The 25811-nt window shown below is 43.5% G+C and overlaps 1 protein-coding gene across 9 annotated transcripts in view; it reads left to right on the forward strand.

Moving 5' to 3' along the window:
- The first annotated feature begins 22371 nt into the window (after positions 1-22371).
- Positions 22372-25811, forward strand: part of Sox5 (SRY-box transcription factor 5) — a 922227-nt gene continuing 918787 nt past the window's right edge. For 6 of the 9 annotated variants that reach the window (XM_074075855.1, XM_074075854.1, XM_074075870.1 and 3 more), the window contains exon 1: positions 23223-23649. The gene's annotated coding sequence lies outside the window, so the exon portion shown is untranslated. Of the gene's footprint in view, positions 22582-23222; positions 23650-25811 lie in introns of those variants that run through there. The other 3 variants (XM_074075856.1, XM_074075864.1, XM_074075859.1) reach the window with 2 other exon arrangements.

The following is a 25811-nucleotide window of genomic DNA, read 5'->3' on the forward strand; positions in this document are numbered from 1 at the left end:
TGTGAATATCATAAATAAATGACTTAGAAGTGAAACAATATTCCATTCCAAGGGATGGAATTTTTTTTTTTTTTCAGTTCTTGGGTTTGAACTCAGGACCTACATCTTGAGCCACTCCACCAGCCCTTTTTTTGTGATGGCTTTTTTTTTTTTTGAGATAGGGTCTCATGAACTATTTGCCTGGGCTGGCTTTGAACTGTGATCCTCCCGATCTTTGCCTCCTGAATAACCAGGATTCCAGGCGTGAGCCACCAGCACCTGGCAAAGGTATGGAATTCTGAAAGATTAACAACACATATACAGAAGTGATTTATTACAGACAAATATGTGATTGCCACTCTTTATTTCAGTAATGATTTTCCTTTCGTAAACTCCACGTCAGTAAGACAAGAATGTTTTTCTTTAAACCATCTGAAAAATAGTTTGAATCTCAGAACAGCCAATTGTATTTGGTTGCTAGAAGATAACCAAAATAATTCCTAAGAAATAACTAGTTGCCAAGCTGATGAGATGTATTAATTACAATGAGTGGTGCCATTTGGGTCAGTTATTTAGTTATTTCTGTGCCTAAGGAAAAGGCTCGTTACAATGCAGAGTAATTAGTTCATGGAGAGGAAGAAGGCATTTGCGAAAAGCAAGCATGTTGCTTATACCATAGCTTTCATAATTCTAACCATTTTCTAAAGTAAAATAATTTCTTATTCTAAAGCTGATCCCCCAGAGCAATGGTTGCGGTGGTGGTGTTGGCTTGTGGATGAGTACCAGGCTCACTGTGCAGATCTTGAAAACTTTGGTGTGTTGAGCCCCCTGTGGGGTGCTGGCTCAGTGGGTCTGGGATGGGAATTTTAAAAAATCTTTGTAGTGACTTTACTTTGCAGCCCTGGTTGAGCATGTCTGCAGTGCACATGGAGCTGATGGATCTGAGTCACTCTCCTTCTTAATTTCAACCCTGAGAAGGCAGATCAGTAAAAAGTCTTTGGAGGCAAAGGCTTGGGTGTGGCTCAGAGCACATGCCTAGCAAGCATAAGACCCTGAGTTCAAATCCCAGTGCTGCCAGAAAAACCTCTGATGAGGTACCACAGCTTTTTATGGGAAAATCTTCTATCTATGGATGGGTGGAAAGACCTCAAAATACCTGTGTGTAATCGTGATTTCCATATTCAGGGAAAATAACCACACACATGATTCTGAAGACCTTCATGGCTTCTGCCTGGAGACTTTCCAAATATAGCTAGAAAAGACTGGTGAAAAGAGCTTACAGCATCACAGAAGAATTTTTGCTACAGACAGAACAAATATTTATAAATAATATTTCCAAATAGACCAAAACTGTCTAAATAACTATCATAATCTTGTAAACATATTACCATGCATATGCAGTTATTTAAAACTGAGAACTGTATTTATTGCCTATACACATTAAATCAAGTTAGAGTGAAGTCACATCTCAAACGGTGCTTTTATAATAATGGAGGAAGTAAATCACATGCTTCCAAACAGAATTAGATGCGACAAGCACATGTGCACCTTCTATAACTTACTTTACTATAATGGGGTCTTCTACATGTTAGAGATACTAACTTAAAATAAAAATTTACTTTAATCAATGTAAGAACAGACTGTAAATCAGCAAACGATCTATGTTTTCTTCTCTTAGAGAGTCTTTTCATTCTTCTTTTCAAACATTTAACTGAAAAAGCCCTGTTCCTACCAAAAGCAGCAAGGCATAGCCCACTGTCACAGAGGAACTAACGCATATCAGAATAGCAGCACATTCTGCATGTGTTAAAGGCATTTTGAACTATGGGTGCACAGAAGGAAATGTGTTCAACTTTGCCTGTAAGAAATCTAACAGTGAAAATGGTTGTTGTGGTTGTGTGGTGTGTGCACAGGCAGTGACAGCAAATGAAAAAGTCACACCTGCACACCCATGTTTATTGCAGTGATTTTCACAATAGCCAAGTTATGGAAACAGCCAAGATGCCCCACTATAGATGAATGGATTAAGAAAGTGTGGTGTATATACATACTGGAGTATTATTCACCCATGAAGAAGAATAAAATCATGGTGTTTGCAGGTAAATGGACGGAACTGGAGAACTTCACATTAAGCAAAGCTAGCCAAACTCAGAAAGACAAAGGCCACATGCTTTCTCTCATATGTGGAAGATGGAGTCAAAAGATAAACATATATACAAACCCAGACCTGATCATATATACATATATACAGAGAACAGTTCTGTAATAGTGGGACAGTTTGAGAGGCTTATGGGGAGGAGGGAGAGGAAAAGAGAATGAAAGAATGAGCAATATTGAAATACATTGCAGCTGTGTAGGAAGAAGGTACACAAAATATACTGAAAACTATTGAATACAGGGAAACAGGGGAGGGCAAGGGATAGAAATAGAGGGGTGAATGTGACAATGTGACCGTAGCACAGTATCAGCACAGGTGAGACACTATGTGAAATCCCTTTGAACAATAAAAAATGAAGGACAGGAAGGTAAAACAGGACCTGTTAGGGGGTAGATGTTAGAGAGAGGAGGAGGGTGAGTGGAGGGGGTGAAGGAGTGAATATGGCTGGTGTACTTTATATACTTGTATGAAAATGGAACAATGAAACCTGTTGAAATTGTTTTAAAGGGCAAGTGAGGATGAGGGAGAATGATACTGGGGGTGAATCTTATTATGGAATTATGCTTGCAATTCCATATGGAAATGTCACAATGAAATGCTCTGTGCAAAAAACAAACAAACAAGATCTTTTTCAAAAAATACGTACAACGAAAAGGGCTGGAAGTGTGGCTCAGGTGGTGGGGCAAGCACCTGCCTCACAAGTGTGTTGGGAGGAAGAACGTCCCAGGAGGAGGTAACAGCAGAGCACAGGTAAATTGGCTTCTGGAAAAGGGAGGGTGGGAGAACAGAGGAGGGGAGCAAGGACAGTGAGGACCATGGCTCCTCTGCTGTGCTTGGCATTAGTTGTCCCTTAACCCTAGTCCCATCAGAACCCGAATTTACACCAGACTTCCCCTAGAACTGGCTAAAAATGTAATTATTTGCTATTTTGTATTGCTTCCTCACTCTCTGTAGCACCTGAAACTTCTTAACCCCCTGTGTCATGAACTACTGAGGGCAGAGATTGATTTAGTATACGTGTGGTGTTCACACTGTTTACTGTGCCATTTAGATGCACTGTGTGGATTCTGTATTCATAGAATGAGAAAGTTATCCAATGTAGAAATGGTAGGGTCATCACATAAAATAAAGGCAGCCCAGTAAAATTTAAGTTTCAGGTAAATTAATTAATTTTTAGTATAAAAATATTGATAAAGCATATGCCTACTGGAAAAGCAATTTTTTTAATATGAAGATATTTCATTCCAATTGTATGTGTGAGAGAGAAGAGAGAGAGAGAGAGAGAGAGAGAGAGAGAGAGAGAGAGAGATTGAGAATCTTGTTGTTGTTTTTGAGACAATGTCTCACTGTGTAGCCCAGGCTGGTCTCAAACTGGTTATCCTCCTTCCTCAGTCTCCCAAGTACTGGTGTTATAGGTATAGTCTACCACGCCCATTATATTTTTTGTTTTGTCTTGTTTTTCTAAGTCTGGGAGCTCTGGCGGTGTATTTTTTTTTTTTAATGGCTTTGTCAACATTTCCAATGTCCTGAATAGCAATTCCTGACCTTTCATCCAAGAACGAATTCACTTTGTTGTTTGGATCTGGGTCTTCTCTGAACAAGTGAACTGCATACAATATGGAGGACGGAAGAAAAAGATATTTGTGAGTCAAAGAGCCAGGGGACTGAGCAAGTAAAGAGATTCAGTGACTGGACACCAGTGGATGAAGTCTACACAAAGAAGGGGGTGAGGAGAAGGTCCTGGAGACAGAGTGTGAGATGGGAAACAGGAAAGAGAGAGAGAGAAAGAAAGAGACAGAGAGAGGGAGGGAGAAGGGCTACTTTTAAAACATAGCATGAAGGAGAGGAAAGAGCAAGAATGAAACATGGATGAAAAACAGAACAGAAACAAGCAGGAGATGAGAAACAGAGCCCTCTCCCCACTTTACTCTATGTCTGGGCTCAAGTGGCCCAAGAGTAGCTGCTACTGCTGTCACCAGTCCTCCTGCCTGGGAGCACAGAGAGGGATCCACATGCTCTTCTCTTCTCCCTCTTCTCAGGACAGGCAAGTGGAGAAGCTAGGAGCCACTACAGGGAAGAAGAGCCACTTGGAGAGACAGACAGGGGCAGGGAGGTCGAGGAAGTCAAGGTTGCTGACTGGGGGGATCAGGGGACAGAGGTCAACTTCAGGGAAGTCATAGGACGAAGCGTCAAAGTCTTTGAAAAATAATCTTATGTGCCATGACAAGGGTAAGGTGGGAGGAAATCTTCCTTTCAATGTACTGGTTGATTGTATTTGATTTTATGTTCCCTCTTTCGGAATCATTCTAACGGTTGGCTTTGTGCACACCAGGAGACTTCTTTTTTCTTTTCTACAGAGGTGTTGAGGTATCAGACAGCCAGTAGACGGGCATGGATAAGACCATTTGTAACTCATTTTGAAAACCCTGTGACACTTTCTCATAATCCCAGGCTGTGGTAAAGCAGTAACTTGCTTCCCCAATCTGGTTCAGTGGGTTCTGGCCTCCTACACACTGGTAAACAAGAAAGAATAAAACAACTTCAGAATTATGGAAAAGATCCCTTACTTAAGATTCTTAACACAGCTTCATATGTGGGGGAAGGGGCCCAGGGTGCTCACTGAAGAATTTTGTTGTTTTGTTTTCAAAACTACTAAATAACAAAGAAAATCTGACCTGAAGACCCAAGTTTGTTTTCAGTTCAACTTCAAAGAGGAAAAACTTACTTTCCAGGGAGCTGGAGGAAGGCACTCCACTGTCAGGATGGGAAAATCTGTGAGTCAGCTGAGTGGCCTCTGTCTCCTGCTTGTCTTTCAAAGTCAGAATAAAGACTAAGGGGCTGCATGCATTTGCATGTCAATGTCATATACCCATCAGGTAGGATGGAAGCACTTACTGTGCCAACATAGAAAGTTGCCTCTAGGGGCAAGTCAATGGGTGCCATTGTCTGCTCGTTAATTTCTCTGTCAGAGACTTTAGATGAATATGCAAAGGTATGTTTTTCAAATTTGCTTTTGAGCATAATTTGGGGAGTTGAGGGAATCCTGTGTATGGTGGAATCAAAATTCATGAAAACCAAAACTCTAACATCCACAATGAAGGGTCAATTCCAGAGCAGGACAGTTAATATGGGTAAATTTGGAACTTAGTATTTGGGTTTTCTGCCTTGCTGTCTCTGTCTCCCTCTACCTCTGTCTCATGTGTGTACACACACACTTGTACACACAAAGTTACTTTCATATAGGCTGAGGGTACTTGTACAACAGATTTGTGAATTTTATTTCAATAAAAGGCAGCTCTACAGTGGGGCTTGTGAGAAAGCCAATGTCCCTTTGTAAGTCTGGTAGTAGACTGTAATGGTCTGAATGAGGAAGCCATTGTCCTGCTCTGGAGGCTGTTGGAACCATCCTGGGGTGACCCATCAGCTCCAAGAATGGGAGAACAGAGGCAAAGTAGACTATGTTCAGAAAGATGAAATCTTTGGATGATTGCTAAAGAAGGGAAAATTGTTGGGCAATAAGAGTTAATTCATATTATTCATCAACAACCTGAAAGGCTACTAGATAGAAAAGATATCAGATGTTTCTTACAAATGGAGAGCTAGGGGTGGTGAGTCACTGTTACAAAGAGGTTGCTGTAAAGAAATATTGATGGTCTGAACTCTGAGTGGGCTATTTTGGTGGGAAATTCTCAGATAGGCTGCTAAGGAAGTCAACACCAGGAGGATGAATGTACCAGATAACGTTCAAGACCTGGGAGACCCTACCATCTAGGCAGTCAACTTACTTTCTCTGAAGTTAAAACAATTTGAGCACAATGTTTAGTCCATGTGAAATTTCAAGACATGTAACTGCTTTGTCCCCCATTCCCTCATTTACAAAAGAAAGATAAAATGGGAATTAATTCAGGATCATTGGAGAGATTCCATAAGAAAAATCCTATGCAGTGATCAGCTGGAGTAATTATCACAAATGAGGCTTCTGTTTTGAGATGAAGGTCTTTCCAACCCTGCCAATTGGAAATTATTGACAACAAAACCTTATAGTTGATTAGACAATCTTCTTCCTTGGATCTTTTTATTATTGCTGTTGTTGTTGCACTGGGGGTACACTGTGACGTTCACCAAAGTTCTTACAATATATCATAGTTGAATTCACCCCTCCATCATTGTGCATTTTCCTCCTCCCCCTATTCTGGGAATAATTTCCACAGGTCTAATTTTTCCATCTTCATACATGAGTACAGAATATTTCCATGGCATTCATCCTCCGACACCCTTTCTTTATGTCCTCCTCCTCCCACTGGTGCCAACCCCCAGACAGGATCCAGTTCTCTGCTGCTCTGCAGTGTGACAGTCAATGAAATAATTTGTTTATTATCCATCGCCATGATATAAGAAAGCTATGAAGAAGCCTTAGACCCCATCCAGTCTCTGTTGGCTAGGACTGTAGTGTCATTGTGTTCTACTAGGTATCTAGAAGATTTTTATTTCTCTTAAGTATTAATGTTACCTTGGGAAAATGCAGAAGAGACTGGATATATAGGTCTTGATTTCAATTTTATAATAAACTCCTCACATATAATTTGCACCCCATTAATTAACTTAAGAGTGTTTTTTGTCATTGCTTCTGATGTGGTCTCTTAAAACATAAAGAGAACCACAGGAGAAATCTAGAACTGTCTGAAGATGAAGTACAGGTAATAAAAGAGGTGTTCTGGATAAGGGAGAGGAGGGTGCCAGGCTAGTGGAGCTGGACTGGGGGATGAGGTGAGTTGATCCCAGGGTATCTTGGCATTCAGAAATGGAATTACAGGTGGACAAAGATATTTTCCACCTAAGAAATGTATATACTCATATGCCTGTGATTATGTATGTCAGTCTACATGTCTATATGTTTATATTCAGGACCATCATGAATACATAACCTGTACAGCTGCACAGAGCTCTGGATGTAGAAGATTCCAGCACTTGGTTGAATGCTCTAATGTTGCAGTGTTACAATTCTTAATAATTTTTGGACATAGAGTACACATTCTACTTTTTCATTGAGTCCCACATATACATAGGGTGTGTGTGTGTGCACGCACATACGGTGTGCATGTGTGCGTGTGATGTTTCTAAAAGCACAAGGACCCATTGTCTAACTGACCGTTTCTTCCAGTCTCTGTTTCTTCCATTCTCCCTGCTTTTCTATGACATGGATGTGTCATTATTACTGTTTTTGTTTTCAGTTTCATGTTCTGAATTATTTTTAAAGGAATTTTAAAAAGCTAACTGGAAACATTGATGGGTGAGGTTTTTCCATTTACCCAAGGTGTTCAAGATTCTCTAAAATCATTCTTACAACATGTTTGGAAATATTGGGGACACGCTAGGGAATATGAAGAGAATGTCATGTTTGAGCATCATTGTCTGGTTTCATGGATTCATTTTGGTTTATGTGGCCATAGATGTTAATGATAGCAGACATGGTACTTGGGAATCCTAAAAAGAAAAAGAGAGGAATACTGTCCATTTCTGTTGCTATGACAGAATATTAGAGACTGGGTAATTTATAAAGAAAAGTGGTTTATTTGACTCACAGTTTGGGAGGTGGAAAGTCAAGAGTGGTGTCTTCATCTGGTGAGGGTCTCATGTTTTGTCATAATGAAGGGTGGAAACCATGGTGGCACTTTGTCAAGAAAGATCAAACCAGAGAGGTAACCTTGCTTTATAAAAATCCACTTTCCCAGAAACTAATCCAGTCCCTTGAGAGAACTTACTTGCACTGTAAGTTGTTACTTGCATTAACCTCTTGGTGAGGGTTCCACCCACTGATGCGGCCCCTCACTAGGCCTGCCACCCAACACCTGCACTGAGGAACCAGCAGCAACTGACACTCATAAAAAGCCTGGCTTGAGAGGCAGAAGGGAAGAAATTTAAGCAGTGTACAAAACCAAGTATGTCATCTAAATGGTGATCAGTTGTCCATTTTTACTACTTTCTGAAATCAGTGTAGTTTTTCAATACTCCACTAACAAGAGAATAATATAAAACGTTGGTTTAAGCTTATCAACTTATCATGGACTCAACACTGACATCCCTCACAGGAGCTCTAAAATACCTGAGAATTTTACATGGAGGAACCACTCGTTTGGGCGATGGTTCACCAAACACAATGTACATACCATGTTTTAGGAGTGAGCTTCTCCAAAATCAACCAGCTTTGCAAAAACATCTTGAGATTTTGTCCTCTCTCTCCTCTTCCTAAACACACTACCAAGGATTATCTAAAGAAAGAAATAACTGCCAACAATCTTGCCTGGGCATTCTTAATCCTGGTAACACCTGAGATACCCAAAGCCTAACTATTAACTGTGTCGGTCCTAATGTACCTCTCCAGGCAGCAGGAAAAGAAAACCCTATACCTAACAGATGCCACACACCGAGCTCTTGCTGAAAAAGGAAACTTTCAAGGCTCTATTACAGATACATATGTTTTCGTTTAAAAACTACTATGAAATGGAGGATTCTTTTATTTAAACATTCCCCAGTGGGTCTGCAAATTAAGCATTGGGAGTACCACATTAACAACTGAAAGCCAGTCTGAGCCGAACTGGTGAGAAGCCCTTGCTAAAACTGCCAACAATGGTTTTGGTGCCCAAGTGACTGAAACATGAGGCAGCCAAACAAAGAACTCACATTTGTCAAACATCCCATTTGGGTATGGATTTTAGAATGAGCTGCTTTTTATGTCGCCAGAGTTTCGAAAAGGGGAAATAATGTATAAAACCCAGCTCTTAACCCAAACCAAACAGCAATCACATTTTCCTATTAGTGAGGAGTGTTTCTTACACTGGTTGTTAATTTTTACCTTCCTGGGAGAAAAACCAGGGGAAACAACAGGTGGGTTCTGCTCAAGTGAAACAATGTAGTGTTACCACTTCTTGTGTCTTAATTTACTGTTTGTCAACTTAACTGTTAGGCATTTAACTTTAAATAATAAGTATACACTATGTGAAGATTAGGACTCAGACCTGAAAATTGTCTCTTTTAATATGTGAGTCTCTTTCAAGCTTAGCTTTCACAGTATCGTCTGTGTTCTTAGTACTGTTATATTTTTATCACAAATAAATAGAGCAGTGAGTTACATTGGTTTGAGTTATAAGTAAGATGGTAATCACTGATATGGTTTCCGGATTAAAAACTAGTAACAGAACCCATGATCAATGAAGGACTCAGTATAAAAGTTTGAGTCCCAGGAGGGTCTGGGGATTTGGCCTTATGAACTCATGATGACCTCTGTTTCTGTTACTTAAGGTACTTAGTACTGGGTTCTCAGTTGCGTTATGGAATGTCACAAGTATGGTGAACAAGTTCAAGTTGGACAAAAGGATGTACAAAAAAGAGACTGTTTAAGAAAAAAAATCACTAAGTCAGGTGCAGTGGCTCACACCTGTAATCCCAGTTACTCAGGAGGTGGAGATGGATATTGAGCCTACAGTTCAAGGCCACCTTGGGCAAAGAGTTAGTGAGACCCCATCTCCACCAGTAAAAACTGTTGCACGTCTGTAATCCCAGCTATGCAGGAGGGGGAGGTAGGAGGATCATGGGCCAATCCAGGCAGGCAAAAAATACAAGACCCTACCTGAAAAACAAAGCAAGAAGGGACGGTAGAGCATTTGCCTAACAAGCAGAAGAACTCAAGTTCAAACCCCAGTACCACCAAAAAGAAAAAAGAAAAATCACTACAAAATGTCTTTGATTAAATCTCTGCAAATTACTTAAAGAGAGCAAATAGCTTTTCATTCTGTAGGTATATGGGAACTTTGGCCTCTATTTTCTCATGACATCGATGAGTTGTTTGTTTGTTTGTTTGTTTGTTTGCAGTGCCGAGGACTGAACTCCACAGGCCTCACGATGCTGGGCAAGCCCTCTGCCCCTGAGCTCGGTCCCTAAGTCCTTTCCAGTTTTATGGGATGCAGTCTCCCTTTGTAACCCAGGCTGGCCTCAAACTCATGATCACCTTGCCTCAGCCTCCCTACACCTAGGATGACAAGTGAGCACCACCACACTTGGCTTAAATTTAGAATTTAATTCACAGATGGATTTTTTGTTTTACAAAACAATGTTATATGAATGAACTCAAAGCAAAACTATTTCACATGTTCAAAATGAACAGATGTTCTGCCATCTCTGACCCTGAAATAAGTCCAACAACTGTTCAGCTACTTATAATTTTTGCTTAATAAGCAAGTAAATTACCAAACTTATGTATGGTTAAAAAAAAAGTCTGAATCCTATAGGCAGCTTCAGAGTGCCGAGTGTTTACCTGGATGTACCTATGGCCAGAGGCCCTATAAATTTTTTAATCCAAGAAGAAATGGTACAAGTGCAAGATGGCTTGTCCAGAACAAGATGACAGAGGACATAAATGAGTGTGGTATTGCTGGAAGAGGGAAAAGGGCTGTAAGGTGGTATCCAATAATAAGCACAGCTAAAAGAACTAGAAATGTTGAATTGACTTTCAAAAAGTCAAGAAGTCCTCAAATTAGCACAAAAGGGCTATTTTACCTGTGTGGGTTTACACGGGCAAAACACAAGAGCACTCGGATTACAGAGGGAAAAACAGCTGACTACATGACTGGAAATAGAAGCAGAGGATGGGAGGAACCGAGTGATGGGTGAATAACTTTCTTCAAAAGCTTTATTTTATTTTTTGAGTTGAAGATATTGAACAGCTGTTCTTCAAGACACCAGAATGAGAGATAATACTGAACACTGACTAGAAGTTAGAAGACCTGAATTTGAATTCTAGTGTATTAAAAAGAAAAGATGGAGATCTTTGTTATAGTTTTAATTAAAATGAGTGTGAAAATGAGAAAAAGGGATAGTAGAGCAGGGGAATATAATGGATCCCAGCACAGTGGTGCATGTCAATAATCCCAGCTACTCAAGACACATAGGTAGAAGGATCTCTCATGGCAAAAAGCATGAAACCCTATCTAAAAAACAGATTAAAGCAAAAAGGGCTGGGGGTGTGTCTCAAGTGCAAGGTCCTGAGTTCAAATCCAGTATCCCCCTCCATCAAATAAATAGTTTTGATCCTTATTAGCATTATTTACTGAAGACCTAACTTGTGCCAAAGACTGTTCTGGAATTGAGCCACGCATTCGACTTCAGAGTCTCTCCAGTGGCCAAGATGGAGGAAAAATGTTGATTTCAGTATTTGTCATTCATTGTTACAGAGAACCCCAATTATTCCTGACACCAAAACCAAGTAGAACATTTTCTGGGGGACCTGCTTAAGGACACGAAGGTTAAGATAAACTCCCTCTCAGTGAGAACGGCAGAGAGCCTCAGAGGATTGTGTCTCATGCTCCTGTGTCCCCTTGTGCTCAGACAGGTTGTGACGAGAGTGCCTGGTTCTCAGGTTCGAATCCAGGGCATCTCTCAGGGTTGTGTTGCCAATGGTCAAATATGGATGAGAAACAGGTGCACTTGGAACTAGCTATGAAAGCACTGGGTTCTTCGAGCTCACGGTACTGAGTGCCATGCAAGCCCACTGTGTGCAGTGTCCACTCTGACTGTCCCTAAGCATGCGGAACTATTCTAGGGCTGAGGTGGGAAACCATTCACTTTCTCCTTGTCTCTGAGACCTCATACCACAGGTGGGCAAACAGCAGCTGGCACCTGACCCACTGCTGGTTCATAGTCACCATCTGCATGCTATAAAAACAGAGTGACTCTTGTGGGCCTTGCTGGCCCCCAACTGCTCTGCTATGCTTGATATCATTAAGGGAAGCTTCACACCAGGTGTAGTGGTGCACACCTGTAATCCCAGTACTCAGGAGGTAGAAGCAGGAGGATCAAAAATTCAAGGCCAGTCTTGGCTACAGAGCAAGACCCTGGGTCCAGAGAGAAGAGAGGATGGGTGGCGGGGAGAGATAGAGAAAGAGAGAGGGAGGGAGGGAGGGAGGGAGGGAGGGAGGGAGAGAGAGGGAGCAACTGAGGCTTTGCATGTGGACTCCCCTGAGTACACATAAGCACACGGTTTGACACAGCCTTTTATGTTCTGCCTGATGGACACCTAGCCTTCCTGATGTTCTAGGAGCATTGGATAGACATCAGTGCCGCACCTACCTAGTGACACGACTCATGTAGCTTAAACAAAATGAGGGATGGGTGGTGCACATCAGGTTTCACAATACAGCCCGGGTTGCAGTGACCTTGTTAGCAACTTCCTTGAAAGCCACCCATGAACGGCAGTTTAAGGATTCTTGGAAGTAATTTTTTTTTAACCTCTATTAGCCAATCTTGTTCTGCATCCCAAAAGTGAGGGTGAAACTTCTGATCACCTACCCAGTATCTATTATCCTTTTTTCATTAAGGGTCTCCTATTTTCTCTAAAACAACAGAGTGTCGAGCTCTATGAAGACAAGCACACTTAGTTAGCACTTGTTTTTATCTTTCTACCTTTCTTCTTGCCTGGAAAATGGGTGTGATATTAGACTTTAGAGAAGCCATTTCGTGACCGCAAGTGACAAATGTGTACTGGGGATGGCTCAAAAGAAATAAAGAATTGATCTCACTTCTGGACATGATTAGGAAGTGTTCAGTCTTCATTATCTTTCTGCCTCTGGACTTTTCATTATGTTGAGACAAATAGAACCCTTAAATTACTTCTCTCTTCTACACATAAATGGCTGTGAAAGCCAGCCCATTGAAATTTCAGGTAAAGATCTGTTAGGATTCACATACTTTAAAATTGAATTTCTTTAACTGTGCCCAATTTGCACTGGCCTTCATCACCATTCCGTGCCACAGTGTTGAGAGAAGACGGCTCCCCAAGGCACCGTCAGACCTTCCAGCTTTGGCTGCTGTTGCAAATGGAATTTTAGAAAGGAGCTGGTGGCTGCACGCTTCTGAGCCTCAAGACTTTGAAACTTCTCACCCCATCTTCCTTCCACCACCACTGCCTCAATGCAATACTAGCAAAGCTGAGTGACGACTACTTCCTAGGAAAAGAAAGTGAAAATAGAACAGTTGAAGCTTTTAAAGTAAATTTCTATCATGATGGAAGACTACAAAGCTCCTTTGTAAATTTCATAACTTTGCAAAAGACTAACAAAGAGCACTTAGCGTCTTTCTCCAGGGCCCACTTTCATGTTGGATTGACCTGAGGCAATTGTCTATGTCATATTGTGCTGCTGGCACGATTGGGGGGACTTCAGATGAATGAATGCAGTGAGCTGTGGCTCTGGCACACAAGTAGGTTGATGGCACTTGATGTGGCCAAGTTCCAGTCCCAAGTCAAACACATGGCTCCCGTAGCTGAGCCATCAGTTGCAAGGCAAAGTGCAGAAAATTCTAAAATCTGGAATCTAAAAGTTAAGAAGTCAACTTTTAAAAAGAAATTTTAACTTTATTTTCTCTACCTGGAGAGTAAGTTGGACCATAAAACTTTAATAAGTAGTTAACATTTATTGAGAACGTTTTCTTGTATATGTGCCAGGTATTTGCTGTGCTAAGCTTTTACCCGATTCTCTCATTTAATGTCCATAATAACCCTAAATTATCCTAATACTCTGTGTTATCAATGAGGAACCTGGGGTGCAAAGAGAGTAAGTGACCTTGTGAAGATCACACACCTACTATGAGCCTCGCAAAACTTCTGGGAAAATGCAAAACCAACAATAAATCTCAGTGCAATGCACTGACAGCCAAGAAGATGGGACCAAATGTGAAAGAGATTTAGGTTATTATTTTACATTTTTAAACATTTTACAATTTGCTATTATAAGTAAGCCAAAATAAATATATACTACAAATAATTTACTAAATATAATTCCAAATGGACTTGTAGTTTAAGCTCTGAACTTAGAAAGCTGAGAAGTCATCACTCCAGCCCTCAGGATAGGAAGAGACTAGGCAACAGAAAATTCCATGACTTTTCAGGAAGCAAAAAGAGAATGGGGTTCCTAGGATGAATCGTCACTTTGAAGTCTGCAGAGACAGTTACATCCAGAGAGTCACGCACATGTGCAGAGACCTGCGTCCATGGTTCAGAGGATGTTGGAGCTAGAATCTGTAGAGACACTTCAATGTCACTTTTGATGAGTTGCTAGAGGCTGTGAGTGAACTACTTAGGACAGAGAGAAATTCCTATCTTAAAGGGCAAACTCCAAACATTGGTGAATTTCCTTGGTGGAAGCCTACCAGGTATTCATGAACAGTGACATGCTCCTGACTTTGACAAGGGGAGCAGAGAAGTAAATCGTGGTGACATCCTGTCACAATGGTCTGAGCTCCAGAGTTTTATTCCCACTAGGATAAGGGCATTCCTTGCACTCTAGACCCCGATAGCCTTCCTGACTCACCTGTGTCACCTGAGGGGGAAAACATAGTCATGACTTCAAGGAAATAGATAGGACCTTACAGTTAGGGAGGGGAGTAGGGAGCTCGTAAATGTTTCAAACCCAAGTTGCCAGAGCATTAAAAATCTTAATTAGAGCTGGGCACTGGTGGCTCATGCCTGTAATCCTAGCTACTCAGGAGGCAGAGATCAGGAGAATCATGGTTCAGAGCCAGCCCAGGCAAATAGTTCGAGAGACCCAGTCTCAAAAATACGCATCACAAAAAAGGGCTGACAGAGTGGTGCAAGGTGAAGGCCCTGAGTTCAAGCCCCAGTATCACACACACAAAAATCTTAATCAGATTATACAACTTTCCCCACTCCATGCCTTCCCACTTCCATGAGAGAGCTGCAGTGTAACACTATGGATCTCAGGAAAAGAACTGCAAGACAGAATCTCTGAGACAGAGATAGGGAGCCCAAAGACTTGAAAAGAGATGAAAACAAGGACACTGAAGCACTTGAAGCCTCTGCCACTACTGTGACAACATCATAAAACCATTGTACAGATTCAGCGCAACACTGAGCGTGGCCATCTTGAGTGGTAACCGCCATGATTCTTGTTGTGTGGCACTGGTGGTTTCTCTGCACAGTCTCACAGTGCATTGTAAATAGACGTTTGTGTAGTGTATGGAGCTTCATGGCCTCCCCTGCCACCAGGGATGTGCCCAACTCTCATATGTTAGCTTGAGACAAACCAGGTGCACTCACGTGTGTAAGAAGTAACCTTGTCTTGACCAGGACACACGCTCCTACTTCTGACTCAACCATGGGAGTTCACTAGGCCTTGCACCACCCAGGACCATGGTTGTTTCAATAAATCCCCCAATAAACTCCATTCTGTACTCCTGAATCTGTTTACCTCCTTCCTTTGGTCTTACTGCACCTTGGAATTGGTTCTTATACACTGGGACCAGGTTGTATTGGGACAGTTAACTGTCAGAATCCATTTTGAATATAAAGACTCAAGTTATGAGGCAAAGGATGGAAAAAGATGTATCATGCTAAAATTTATCCAAAGCTGAGGTTGCTACATTAATTTCTAACGAAGTCAATTCCAGAAATAGCAATCTTATCAGGAACAGAGAGAAGTATCATCTAATATAAAGGAATAATTCTCCAAGAAAGCAATAATCCTAAATACGCAAGCATCTAAAAGTCAATAACTGGTACAAATAAAAAAGTAACCACACAAATCTATCGTGATCGAAGACAGAACCCTCCCTCTGTCAGTAATTAGAAAATCCAAGGGACAGAAAATTGCCAAGGACAGAGATGACCTGAGTGGTCACCTTGATCTAGTTGACGACACAGCAGACATACATCCCTCTCAAGTTCTCGAAACATCCACCAAAATAGACTGCATTTTGACAGTAAAATACTCCACAACAAATTTAAAAGTAGAAAAATGATACAAAATCTGTTATATTCTGATCTCACTATTTATAGGGGAAGGACTAGAAGTCAATATTATTGTTGGGAAATCCCCCCCCCAAATATATAAAATAGATATATATTAAAAAGCACACTTTTAAATAACCCCTAGGCCAAAGAAGTTTTAAGAGAAAATTTAAAAAATTCCAACGAAATAACACTGAAATTACTAAAATTCGTGTTATGTGGCAGAAATGCCTGGAGGAAAATTTGTAGCATTAAATAAATGCATAAAAGAAAAAAGATTAAAATTCAGTACTTCAAGTTACTTTAGGATGGTAGAGAGAAGAAAACTGAGCCTAAATCAGAGCAGCAAATGAAAAGAAAAATTTAATATTAGACCATAAATAAATGAGATTGAAATGGAGACACTACAGGGAGAACGAACAAAGCTAAAAGATGATTCTCTGAGAAGTTCAAAGGCATAGATAAACTTTTGTCATAGCCATCCAAAAATAAAAAAGACACAATTATCAATGGCAAAAATGAAAGGTGATTCTGATCATATGGACAAAAATAAAAGAATAAAATAAATGTATAGTCATAAATCAGGTAATTTAGATGAAACAGATCAATTCCATGACAGACACAAACTGCCAAAGCACACACAAGGAAATGTCAATAGCCTCAATAGATTTATAAAGGAATTGAAGCAATTATTAACAACCTACTAAAAGAAAGCACCAGATCCACATTGTTTCATTGGTGAATTCTACCAACCAGTGTCAGAAGAAATACCACCAATTTTCCCCAGTCTTCTCCAGAAAACAGCAGCAAAGCAAACACTTCCCAACTCATTCCATGAAACCAGCATTGCCCAATACTAAAACCAGATAAAGATAGTACAAGAGAAGAAACCGACAGATCAGTATCTCTCATGAACACAGGTAAAAATCCTCAAAGAAATAAGGAAATCACATTCAAACATGGGTTTGAACTGGAGTTCATGGGTCATGGGTTATACTTCTTGTGAAAAAAACAGACAAGATTAGTTTAACATTATGGACTCAACCAATGTAACCCACCAGAGTAACAGGTTGAAAAGTCATAGGATCGAATCAAGCAATGTCAAAATATATTCCATAGAATCCAATAGTTAAAAGAGACCACAACACAGAAAATATCGTCAGAAGTTTTGAAATTCTAAGTTTAGTTTTAGGTCAAAAGGGGGAAGTAAATTTGCTTTCAGTAAGTATCAAGAACATTTGATTTTTGAAACTAGCATGATCTAAAAATTTATGTTTACTAAATGAATGGAGAACCTTTTATTTCCTCTGTTTTTATTATAATGAAATTTTGTCTTGTGTGATGTTCCTTAAAATTTGGAGGCTCAGGACCTCTTTCAGAACCCAATAAAGAGCCTCTTCCACAGAAAATGCAAACATGCTAAAAATGTCCTCAGAACATTTCAGGCAACTCTGGTTTAATTTTTACTCTTTGAAAAGACCTCAGAGAAGTGGTCCTCTACGTTATTACTCTGTCCCATTTTGCTTTAGGGCAAAAATCATAAGACATTACTATTCTGTTGAGACTGTTTCTTAGAAGTCATTCTTTCAAAAAAAAAAAAGTAGGAATTTCACATTTAATTTAAGATTTTACTCCATAGCTTGATCAAGGTTGAAATACAAGAAAGGAGCCTTAGAGAAAAGCAACTCTGTAATAACAACTAACCCATTTAGCCAAATTGCATGTTTATGTAAAGAGGTAATATTATAGGGTCCTGGCCCTAAATTCATGAATACACTCATTCATTCCTTCTGCTAATACTACATCTAATACTGGGCCACTTCGACCTGCCTGGGGTTGGACACATGGACTCTTTTGTGTCTGAGTAGATGCAGAGCTCTCACAACCTCATCACGTCTGCTTATTTGGGATATGTGAGTCTAGAATCGAAACATGTATTTTTAAAGATCAAAGCAAGCGAAGCTGTGATCAATTATCAGAGACTCTCACAAATACCTGAGTAGGTGGGGGTGGAGGTTGGAGGGGAATTGTCTGTGAGCATGACCTTAATTAGCCTAACAGACTTATCCGATGAGGATGGAGGAGATGTGTAATGCAATCCAGCAGAGCTCTGAAGAGCTCAGACTCCAAGAAGAGAAGTGCACGTCACTGGGGAGGGAGAGAAGGATGAACACAGAAGAATGACATGGGCATTTAATTCATTTATTGATGAGATTTGAACTCAGGGCCTCACACTTGCTAGGCAGGCCCTCTTCCACTCGAGGCACTCCCTCAAGCCCTTTTTATTTTTGAGATAGAGTCTTGCTTTATGCCGGGTGGCCTGGTCTGTGATTCTCCTATTTGTGCTTCCCTGCATAGTTGGCATGATAGGTACACATCACTGAGTTCAGTCATTGGTTGAGATGGGGTCTCGTGGACATTTTGCCTGAGCCAACCTAGAAGAGCAATCCTCCTGAGCTCTACCTCCAGAGTAGCTGGGATTACAGGCTGGAGGCACCACATCCAGTGTTAACATGAATATTTTAAAGTAGTGTCCAAAACATTCAAAAGCCAGAATAAGCTGAGATTACTGGAAAAGGAAAAAATTCTTGAAGCCAGCCAAGTATTATTTTTAGGTACTTAGCAGGAAAATTTATAAAAGGACGTGCCTGTATCTCAGCTACATGGGAGGCAGACATAGCAGGACTGTGTTTTGAGACCAGCCTGGGGAAAAAAAAAAAGCTATTGAGGTCCTGTCTCAAAGAACAAGCTGGCCTGGTAGCTCATGCTTATAATCCTAGCAATACAGGAAGCAGAGGCCTGGTTCAAGGACAGCTCTGGGTAAAAGTGCAAGACTTCATCTGAAAAATAACTGAAGCAAAAAGGACTATGTGTATGGAGCAAGTGGTAGAATACCTGCTTAACAAGCATAAGGCCCTGAGCTCAAGCCTGAGAGCTGATAAATGAAAGGAAGGAAGGAAAGAAGGAAGGAAGGGAGGGGGGAAGGGAGGAAAGGAGGAATGGGGGAAGGGAGAAAGGGGGAAGGGAGGGAAAGAGGGAAGGGAGGAGGAGGGAGAAAAGGAGAGAAGGAAGGAATAAGGGGAAGGGGGAGGGGGAAGGAGGGAAGGGAGGAAGGAAGGAAGGAAGAGAATAAGGAATAACAAGACCTCTTGCTCCAGATAACCCCCATGGGCTGACAGGGTGGTGGACAATGGTGTCATTCTTATGTTGTTTCCATCTTTCTATAAAAAATAATCCTCAAAACCTGGGAAGTACAGGGTACACATGGCCAAAACCCAGCTGAAGTCCAAAATAAGCAGCGATAGCAAGACAGCACCTATGGCTTGGACATGACCCAGGTCTTCCAGTCCAGATGACCCCCATCCCAGGCTACTGCAAAAACCGTGGGTGGCCTGCTGAGCTGTCTTGGTGGCCTTCAGAAGTCAATACCACCTCCATGTGCTTGTGTAGAAATATCTGCAAGGCATGTCATCGAGGGAGACACGGGAGAAGGAAGATTGGATAGTGTGCTCAAAAGCCATCTGTCTGTACCTTACACTCATCTACATTCCTTTAAAAATATTTCAGAACATGAAAGTGAAAACAAAAACAGTAAATAATGACACATCCACGTCATACATAGAAAAGCAGGGAGAATGGAAGAAATAGAAGTTGGATCCTTGTGCTGCTGTTAGGAACACTACACGCACACACGCACACGCACACGCACTATTGCCGTATATGGTACATCTCTGCCCACGAGTGAATGTATATCGCATATAAATCTGGATTTGTTTACATGTGTATTGAAGGCAGTACAGTAAAAGAGGATTAAACATTTGTGTCTGGAAGCCATATTCCCTGTGCTTTAATTCAGGCTTTGTCACCTGCTGTTGGTATAACTTTCGGTGAGTTAGATAGCATCACAGCACTTGTTTCTTTATCTGTAAAATGATATAATACAGTTATGCAACTCACTGGATGTTTGTGAGGTATAAACAAGTTTGTACGTGTCAGGAATAATGCCCACACAATTATATAATGTAAGCAGTATGCTATAATACAGCAGTATGGTGTACGGGTATATAGGCATGTGAAAATAGAACATATAACTGCCTAGCCTACAGAAATAAGACTACTTCACATGTATTGCTAAATACCTTTTATATTTACTATGTAGCATATGGCACATTTAGATTTTCTTAGAAATTTCACAGTTATCTAATGACCAAAGTGATAGAGAATACCAACATAGCTCATGTCTGGAACGAACATATTATGAAGTCAGTATTTTAATCTTCCTGCATGATGACCTAATATTTCCCACTGGCAACAGGCCCTTGATGTAATGTGTATGTGGTGTCAAGGTGACACAGATTGGCCCAGGCTGGTAGCTGACACCTCTGCATTTCTATCCTGCCCCTCTGCCCTTCCAACTGCAAGGACTCAGGCAAGTCGCAGAACCTTTTTGAACTGTCCTTTCTCTTCTGCAACACAGGGAGATAATGTTTCTTGCAGTTTGGGGTGGGAAGGAGATACAAAAAATCCAAGAGCCTGAGACACAGTAAATGGTTAACAAATGGAAGCACTGATGTTCAGTATGTCCGCCCAACTTCAAATGTGGGTGTTTTTTTGTTGTTGTTTTGTTTTAAGTCCAATACAAACAAACATCCCACTGGAAGTTTTTGATCAGCTGTGCTGTTGCTGTATAGTGATTGTGACTTTGCCTTCAGGGCATGTGGTTTCAATAACCTTGCGTGGTTGGAAGTTTGCTGCCTGTAGGAGCAAGAGGAAAAGAGGCTGGCGTGATTCAAATTGCACCCCTATCTTATTGGGCAGCTGGAGACATTGCTCCTGTTTTCCCTCTGCCCGGCCCTGCTCCTCCTGCCTGTGTGAAGTCCATCACCCAAAATAGGTTTCCTGCTGAAGAAACAATAGAAACCAAAGCCTGAGGGGTGGCCCTGCTCTGTGTGGTGGGCTCAGGCCAACCAGGCCTCATCCACTAGAGACTCAGGGAATGAGGACTCACTCATCCCCTTTTCTTCCCTTAGTATGGACTGAAAAAGTTAAACTGCCATGGAAGGCACTATCAGGACAGTGCCTTTTCAAGGGGCCCAATATTTGATTAGTTAGGGGCCCAATTTGATTCTTGCAGTATTTATTGAAGGAACTGGGCCTGACATAGTCACAGGTAATTTTGAAGATCAACTATGTATGTGTTATGAGAATAAACCATTCAACACGTGCCAAGAACTCTGTTGAATAAAAGCAATGCTTTAATTCAAGGTAGGATGCAAAGATCAAGGAGTTCTTAGGCCACACGGAAGCGGTTTGGACTTGAAGCTTGAAAGAGAGAAGTGTGAGAAAGGTAACATAGAAGAAAGGCATTCCATGCACACACGGGCTTTTTTCACAGTTGGCGAAGCCAAACTGATGCAGCAGGCTGGATATTACTGTTATCTGTAGTGTCTCTCACGAAAGACTTAGGACAATATAGTAAAATTGTTTAAGGACACGCATGAGATCACCACATCCAGAGCGATATCCTAGCAGCATAGGATTCCACTGCTTAAAAATTCTAGACGGATTATAATTCAGAGTCTTCATGAAAACCCGAGTTTGCTTTGATTGTTCTTTTAATTACGGGGCTCTAGGTATCAAATATTTGTGGAAGTGAGTGGATAATGACTGTTCTTACACTTTGAAATTTTTGCCTTCAGTTATTAAGATTTGCATTTCTCACTTTTGTTCTAGGGAAAGGTGTTTAGCCGTTTTTAGAAAACAGGTACCCAATGATCAATCCCCAATCAGCCCGTGAAGTTTCCGCCCTACACAAGTGCAAAATCTCAAGTATTAGCAATCTATCTCCAAAAAAAACAAAACAAAAAAAAAAACCCAAACGGTTCTAAGAAGCGGGGAAGGGAGAGAAAGGCGGATCACTTTGCTAGGCGGATGTGTCGTGATTGGTGGGTGCTGTAGCATGAAGAAACTATTTGCTTGCTAAATGCCGCCAGAGAAACTCCTTAGGATCCTGCGTTTGGCAGGTGTGCCCCAAGTCTGGCTCCTAGATCTCTGCCCTTCTAGGAGTGTCAGGAATAAACACAGAGGAGCCATCAGTCTCGCGGGGGTCTGGTGGCACTGTGGAAAACGCAGGGGTACCCAGGGACGCAGCCCAGCAAAGGATGCGCTTCCCAAGATGACAGAGATGGGGAAATTGAACAGACAGCTGGTATACAGTAAAAGGAGAGGAGGAAGAGCGAGAGAGGGAAACGGGTTGCTCCAGTTCCAGTTGTTTCTCTTCACTCCCCCCACCTTCCCCACTGCAGCCTCCCCTGAGCCCCTCCCGGTCTTTCCTGGACGCGGGCTCCCGAGGATCCCAGGCAGGGCCCGCCCCACCCCGCCCTGGCTGGAGATTTAATGGGATTTTCCCCCTGGCAACCCGAAGCTGCTTTCCATCAATGAAAGTGAGATTAGGAGACAGGTTCGGAGCAGCGCGGAGCTGTCACCGCGCACACCTGAGTCAGCCCCCAGCCCCGGCTTCACTGCGGAGTTCGTCCAGGTGCCGATGCAGCGCAGTGTCCCCCGTGTCGCCGTGGAAGGCGTTGGAGCCCAGTGCGCAGCCTGCTTTCACCCTAAAGCATCCCTCACTCCCTGGTTCCTGGGCACTGGGGTGCGTTTCGGGTTTGTTTTTGTGTTTTCTTTTTATTGGCCTTAGTCATAAGAAATCAAACCAGTTGAGCCACCCCGAAGGCAGACATGCGACAGCCTCAAAACTTTTCTCCCCCCGCGAGGAGGAGGTGGGCGCGACGCGGCCGCGAAGGCGCAGGCGGCGGGGCGGGCTACGCGCAGCCGGGCTCGGGGAGGCAGTGGTCGCTTTAAAACCGAGCCTCGGCCGCGGCGGCCCTTGCCGGGCGCTGGGCAGGCGCGGCTCCCCCCGCAAGGTCCCGCGGACCCCCACGCACTCCCCGCAGTTCACTGTTTGCAATCGGGGAGGGGGCGGGCGGGGCCCGGGTCGCGGCGGCGGGGCAGCTGCCAGGGGAGGAAGTTGACCGAAGGGACCCGAGCAAGCCTGGACGCGTGTGACCCAGGCGAGCTCCCGGAGGACAGCGAGGTCCCCCTGGCCCGGCCCCCCGCAGCCCGCGGGTCCCTGATCGCTGCCGTGCGCGGAAGGCAGCTTGGCAACGCGCTTCCTGCGCGGCGGGGACCGCGGGGTTCCTGCGCGGCGGGCGGCCAGTGGCAGCCGGGAGGCCGGCGAGGACCCGCGGGACCCGGGGCGCCGCCCCGCCCCCTCCCTCCCCACGCGGGCGGGCGCCGGGCGCGGTGACCGCGGCGGCCGCGCTGCCCTCGCCTCCCCATTGTTCCTCCGCTCTTTTGCCTTTTGTTATTTGCACTCGCATTGTGTTGTTTGTCTCTGAAGCCGCCTCATGACCAGCCGAGGGATTTCACCTCGTCCTTGAGAGCCACACTGGGAGCGCGAGCGAGCGAGCGAGCGAGCAAGCCAGCGAGCGAGCCGGGGGCAGAGAGAGGGCCACGCGCGCGCGCGCACACACACACACACACACACACACACACACACACACACACACACACGCACCGGCACACACGCACCCACACCCAGAGTGGGAAAGGCGAGGCGAGCCACCCCAAGCCGTCTCCGGTCTCCTCGCGGGGGCCCCCCGGCCCGCCCCGGTGCCACTTGGCATCCCACGCCACAGGAGACGGTGCGGAGAGCGGTAAGGTGCGTGAACCGCAGCGTTTGAACTTTGTCGTTGGTCCCGTGGCGCCGGCGGGCAGCGCTCCAGGGCGCAGAGCTCCGCGCTCGTTCCCGGCTCCCGCGGCGGGGCGTGCGGGGCGCAGGGCCGAGCGGGGCGGGAGCGGCTGCGGCCGCGCGGGCCCCGCCATCCCCGCCGTCCCCGCCGTCCCCGGCCCACGGCGTGCGCTGCGGCCCGGCCGGGAAGCGGAGAAGTTTGTGGCTCGCCTGGCCGGGAAGCCTGCGCGCCGGGCCCGCGTCGCGCTGTACGTGGGGGGGGTGAGGCAGAGATGCGACAGCCGGGCAGCTGTGCGGGCAGCGCCCGAGGCCGGGCTGGGCATCGGGGGCGCCAGGCGCAGACCCCAAAAGTTGGCAAAGCCCCTGGCCCTTTCTAGGATGCAATCGCCACGCACAGCCCACCCAGCACCTTCAGATCCCCGCCCCCCCCTTCTCTTTTTGTTTCGGTTTCTGCAGCCCTTTTCCCTTGGCTCCTCCGCCCTCCCTCCCGGAATTTGGGGCTAAGTCTCATCCTTCTGGAGTCTAGGGATTCAGACACCGGAAGCTTTAATTTTGATTGCAACTACTTTTTCCCCCTCCGCACTCTGCACAAAGTCTAGACCGCTCACGTGCTCTGTCACTTTAAGCGCGTGTTGGGGAACCTCACTTGCAATTTGGGGCTCCAGTAAGGAAAAGAATCAAATTGAATTTGGAAATGTCTGCGTTGGAAAGCAGGAGTTTGGGCAGTATTCATCTGCTGATCGCCGTGCACAAGAAGCATCGCTGACATATTTTAATAGTCATTTTCTTTACACTTTGCAAAGCGATTGTATTAAATACATAGATTGACCCTGGTGAATATCCTAAGACGCCGGCCTCTGTGCCTAAATTCAGAGTGTGAGAACTATGAATTCACTTAAGTGTTTTCCCTTCTCAGCTAAGCAGTTCAAAGTGAGGAATTCTGTAATTAGGTAGGTAGAGTCTGGCTCTCAGTGCCACCAGCCCAGGTACTCTGGGTGGCAGTAACTGTGCTACTTGTGTAAAGCTTAGAAATTTGTTCTAATCCAGTTGAGATCCTCACAATACTCAGATAACCAAAGGAGTTTGTCAAGAAAGGCTTCAGGAGATTCCCCCAGGGAATGCCTTGGGGCTCACAGCTCCTCCTTCAAGGGCAAGACTGAGGGAGATCTGTGGGATCCTGGGTAATAAGTGTGGGAATGTGCAAGGAACTAGCAGAATGATTTGTTTTCTTGCTGTTCATAACTAATGGCCCCTGGTATTCTTGATACACACACAGACACACGGGCACACACAGATACAGACAAACACACAGAAACACGCAGACACACAGATACAGACACACACAGAAACACGCAGACACACACAAACACAGACACACACGCACACAAATACAAAGATACACAAACACACAGACACACACACACACACACACACACACACACACACACACAGCCAAGGAAATGCAGGCCTGTGGGAGATTTGCAGGCGATGGATGTCTCAGTCAGGAAAACTAGGGGAGAGCTTTGGATTAGGATTGCAGGAGGGAGCTCCATAGCCAAGCCAAGAGTGATTAGGTCAAGGGCCAGATGGTTTTAAAGTCAACGGAAATGGTTTTTAAGTTTGACTTTTAGAGCATTTAAAAGGGGGACGATTTCATAGAGTCTTTGCAGAACTGCTAAATTTTGATCTGTCTAATTTTAAAGGAATTCAGCTGTGAGAGAATTGCTGTTAGTTCAGATAGGGAAGGAATCTGGTTTCAAATGCAGCTCTATGAATGAGATTGCTAGGGGCCCCTCTTCCTGATTTAAATATAGGTCCCAGATCAAAGCCTAGATACATGGAGCAGCAGTGATTTAAAATCATAGGTATGTCCACTGAAAGTTCTTACAGGCACTATGCAAAGCTCTGCAAATTGTGCCACCAACTGTTTACTCCCCAGAAGTATACTAGATAAAATCATAAGCATCTTAAACTGATGCAACACAGCTACAAACCCTTGAACTGGGAGAGATTGCTTTTGTTTGCCTAAAAGGTAGATCTTTCATCACATGAGTTGTTTAAAAAACATTTAATTGTGGGGGTGGGAAGGGTGTGCATAATTATTTAGCTATTTGTGTTAATTATATAGTAGC

The sequence above is a fragment of the Castor canadensis genome, chromosome 6 (genome assembly GCF_047511655.1).
Source record: "Castor canadensis chromosome 6, mCasCan1.hap1v2, whole genome shotgun sequence".
Lineage (NCBI taxonomy): Eukaryota > Metazoa > Chordata > Mammalia > Rodentia > Castoridae > Castor > Castor canadensis.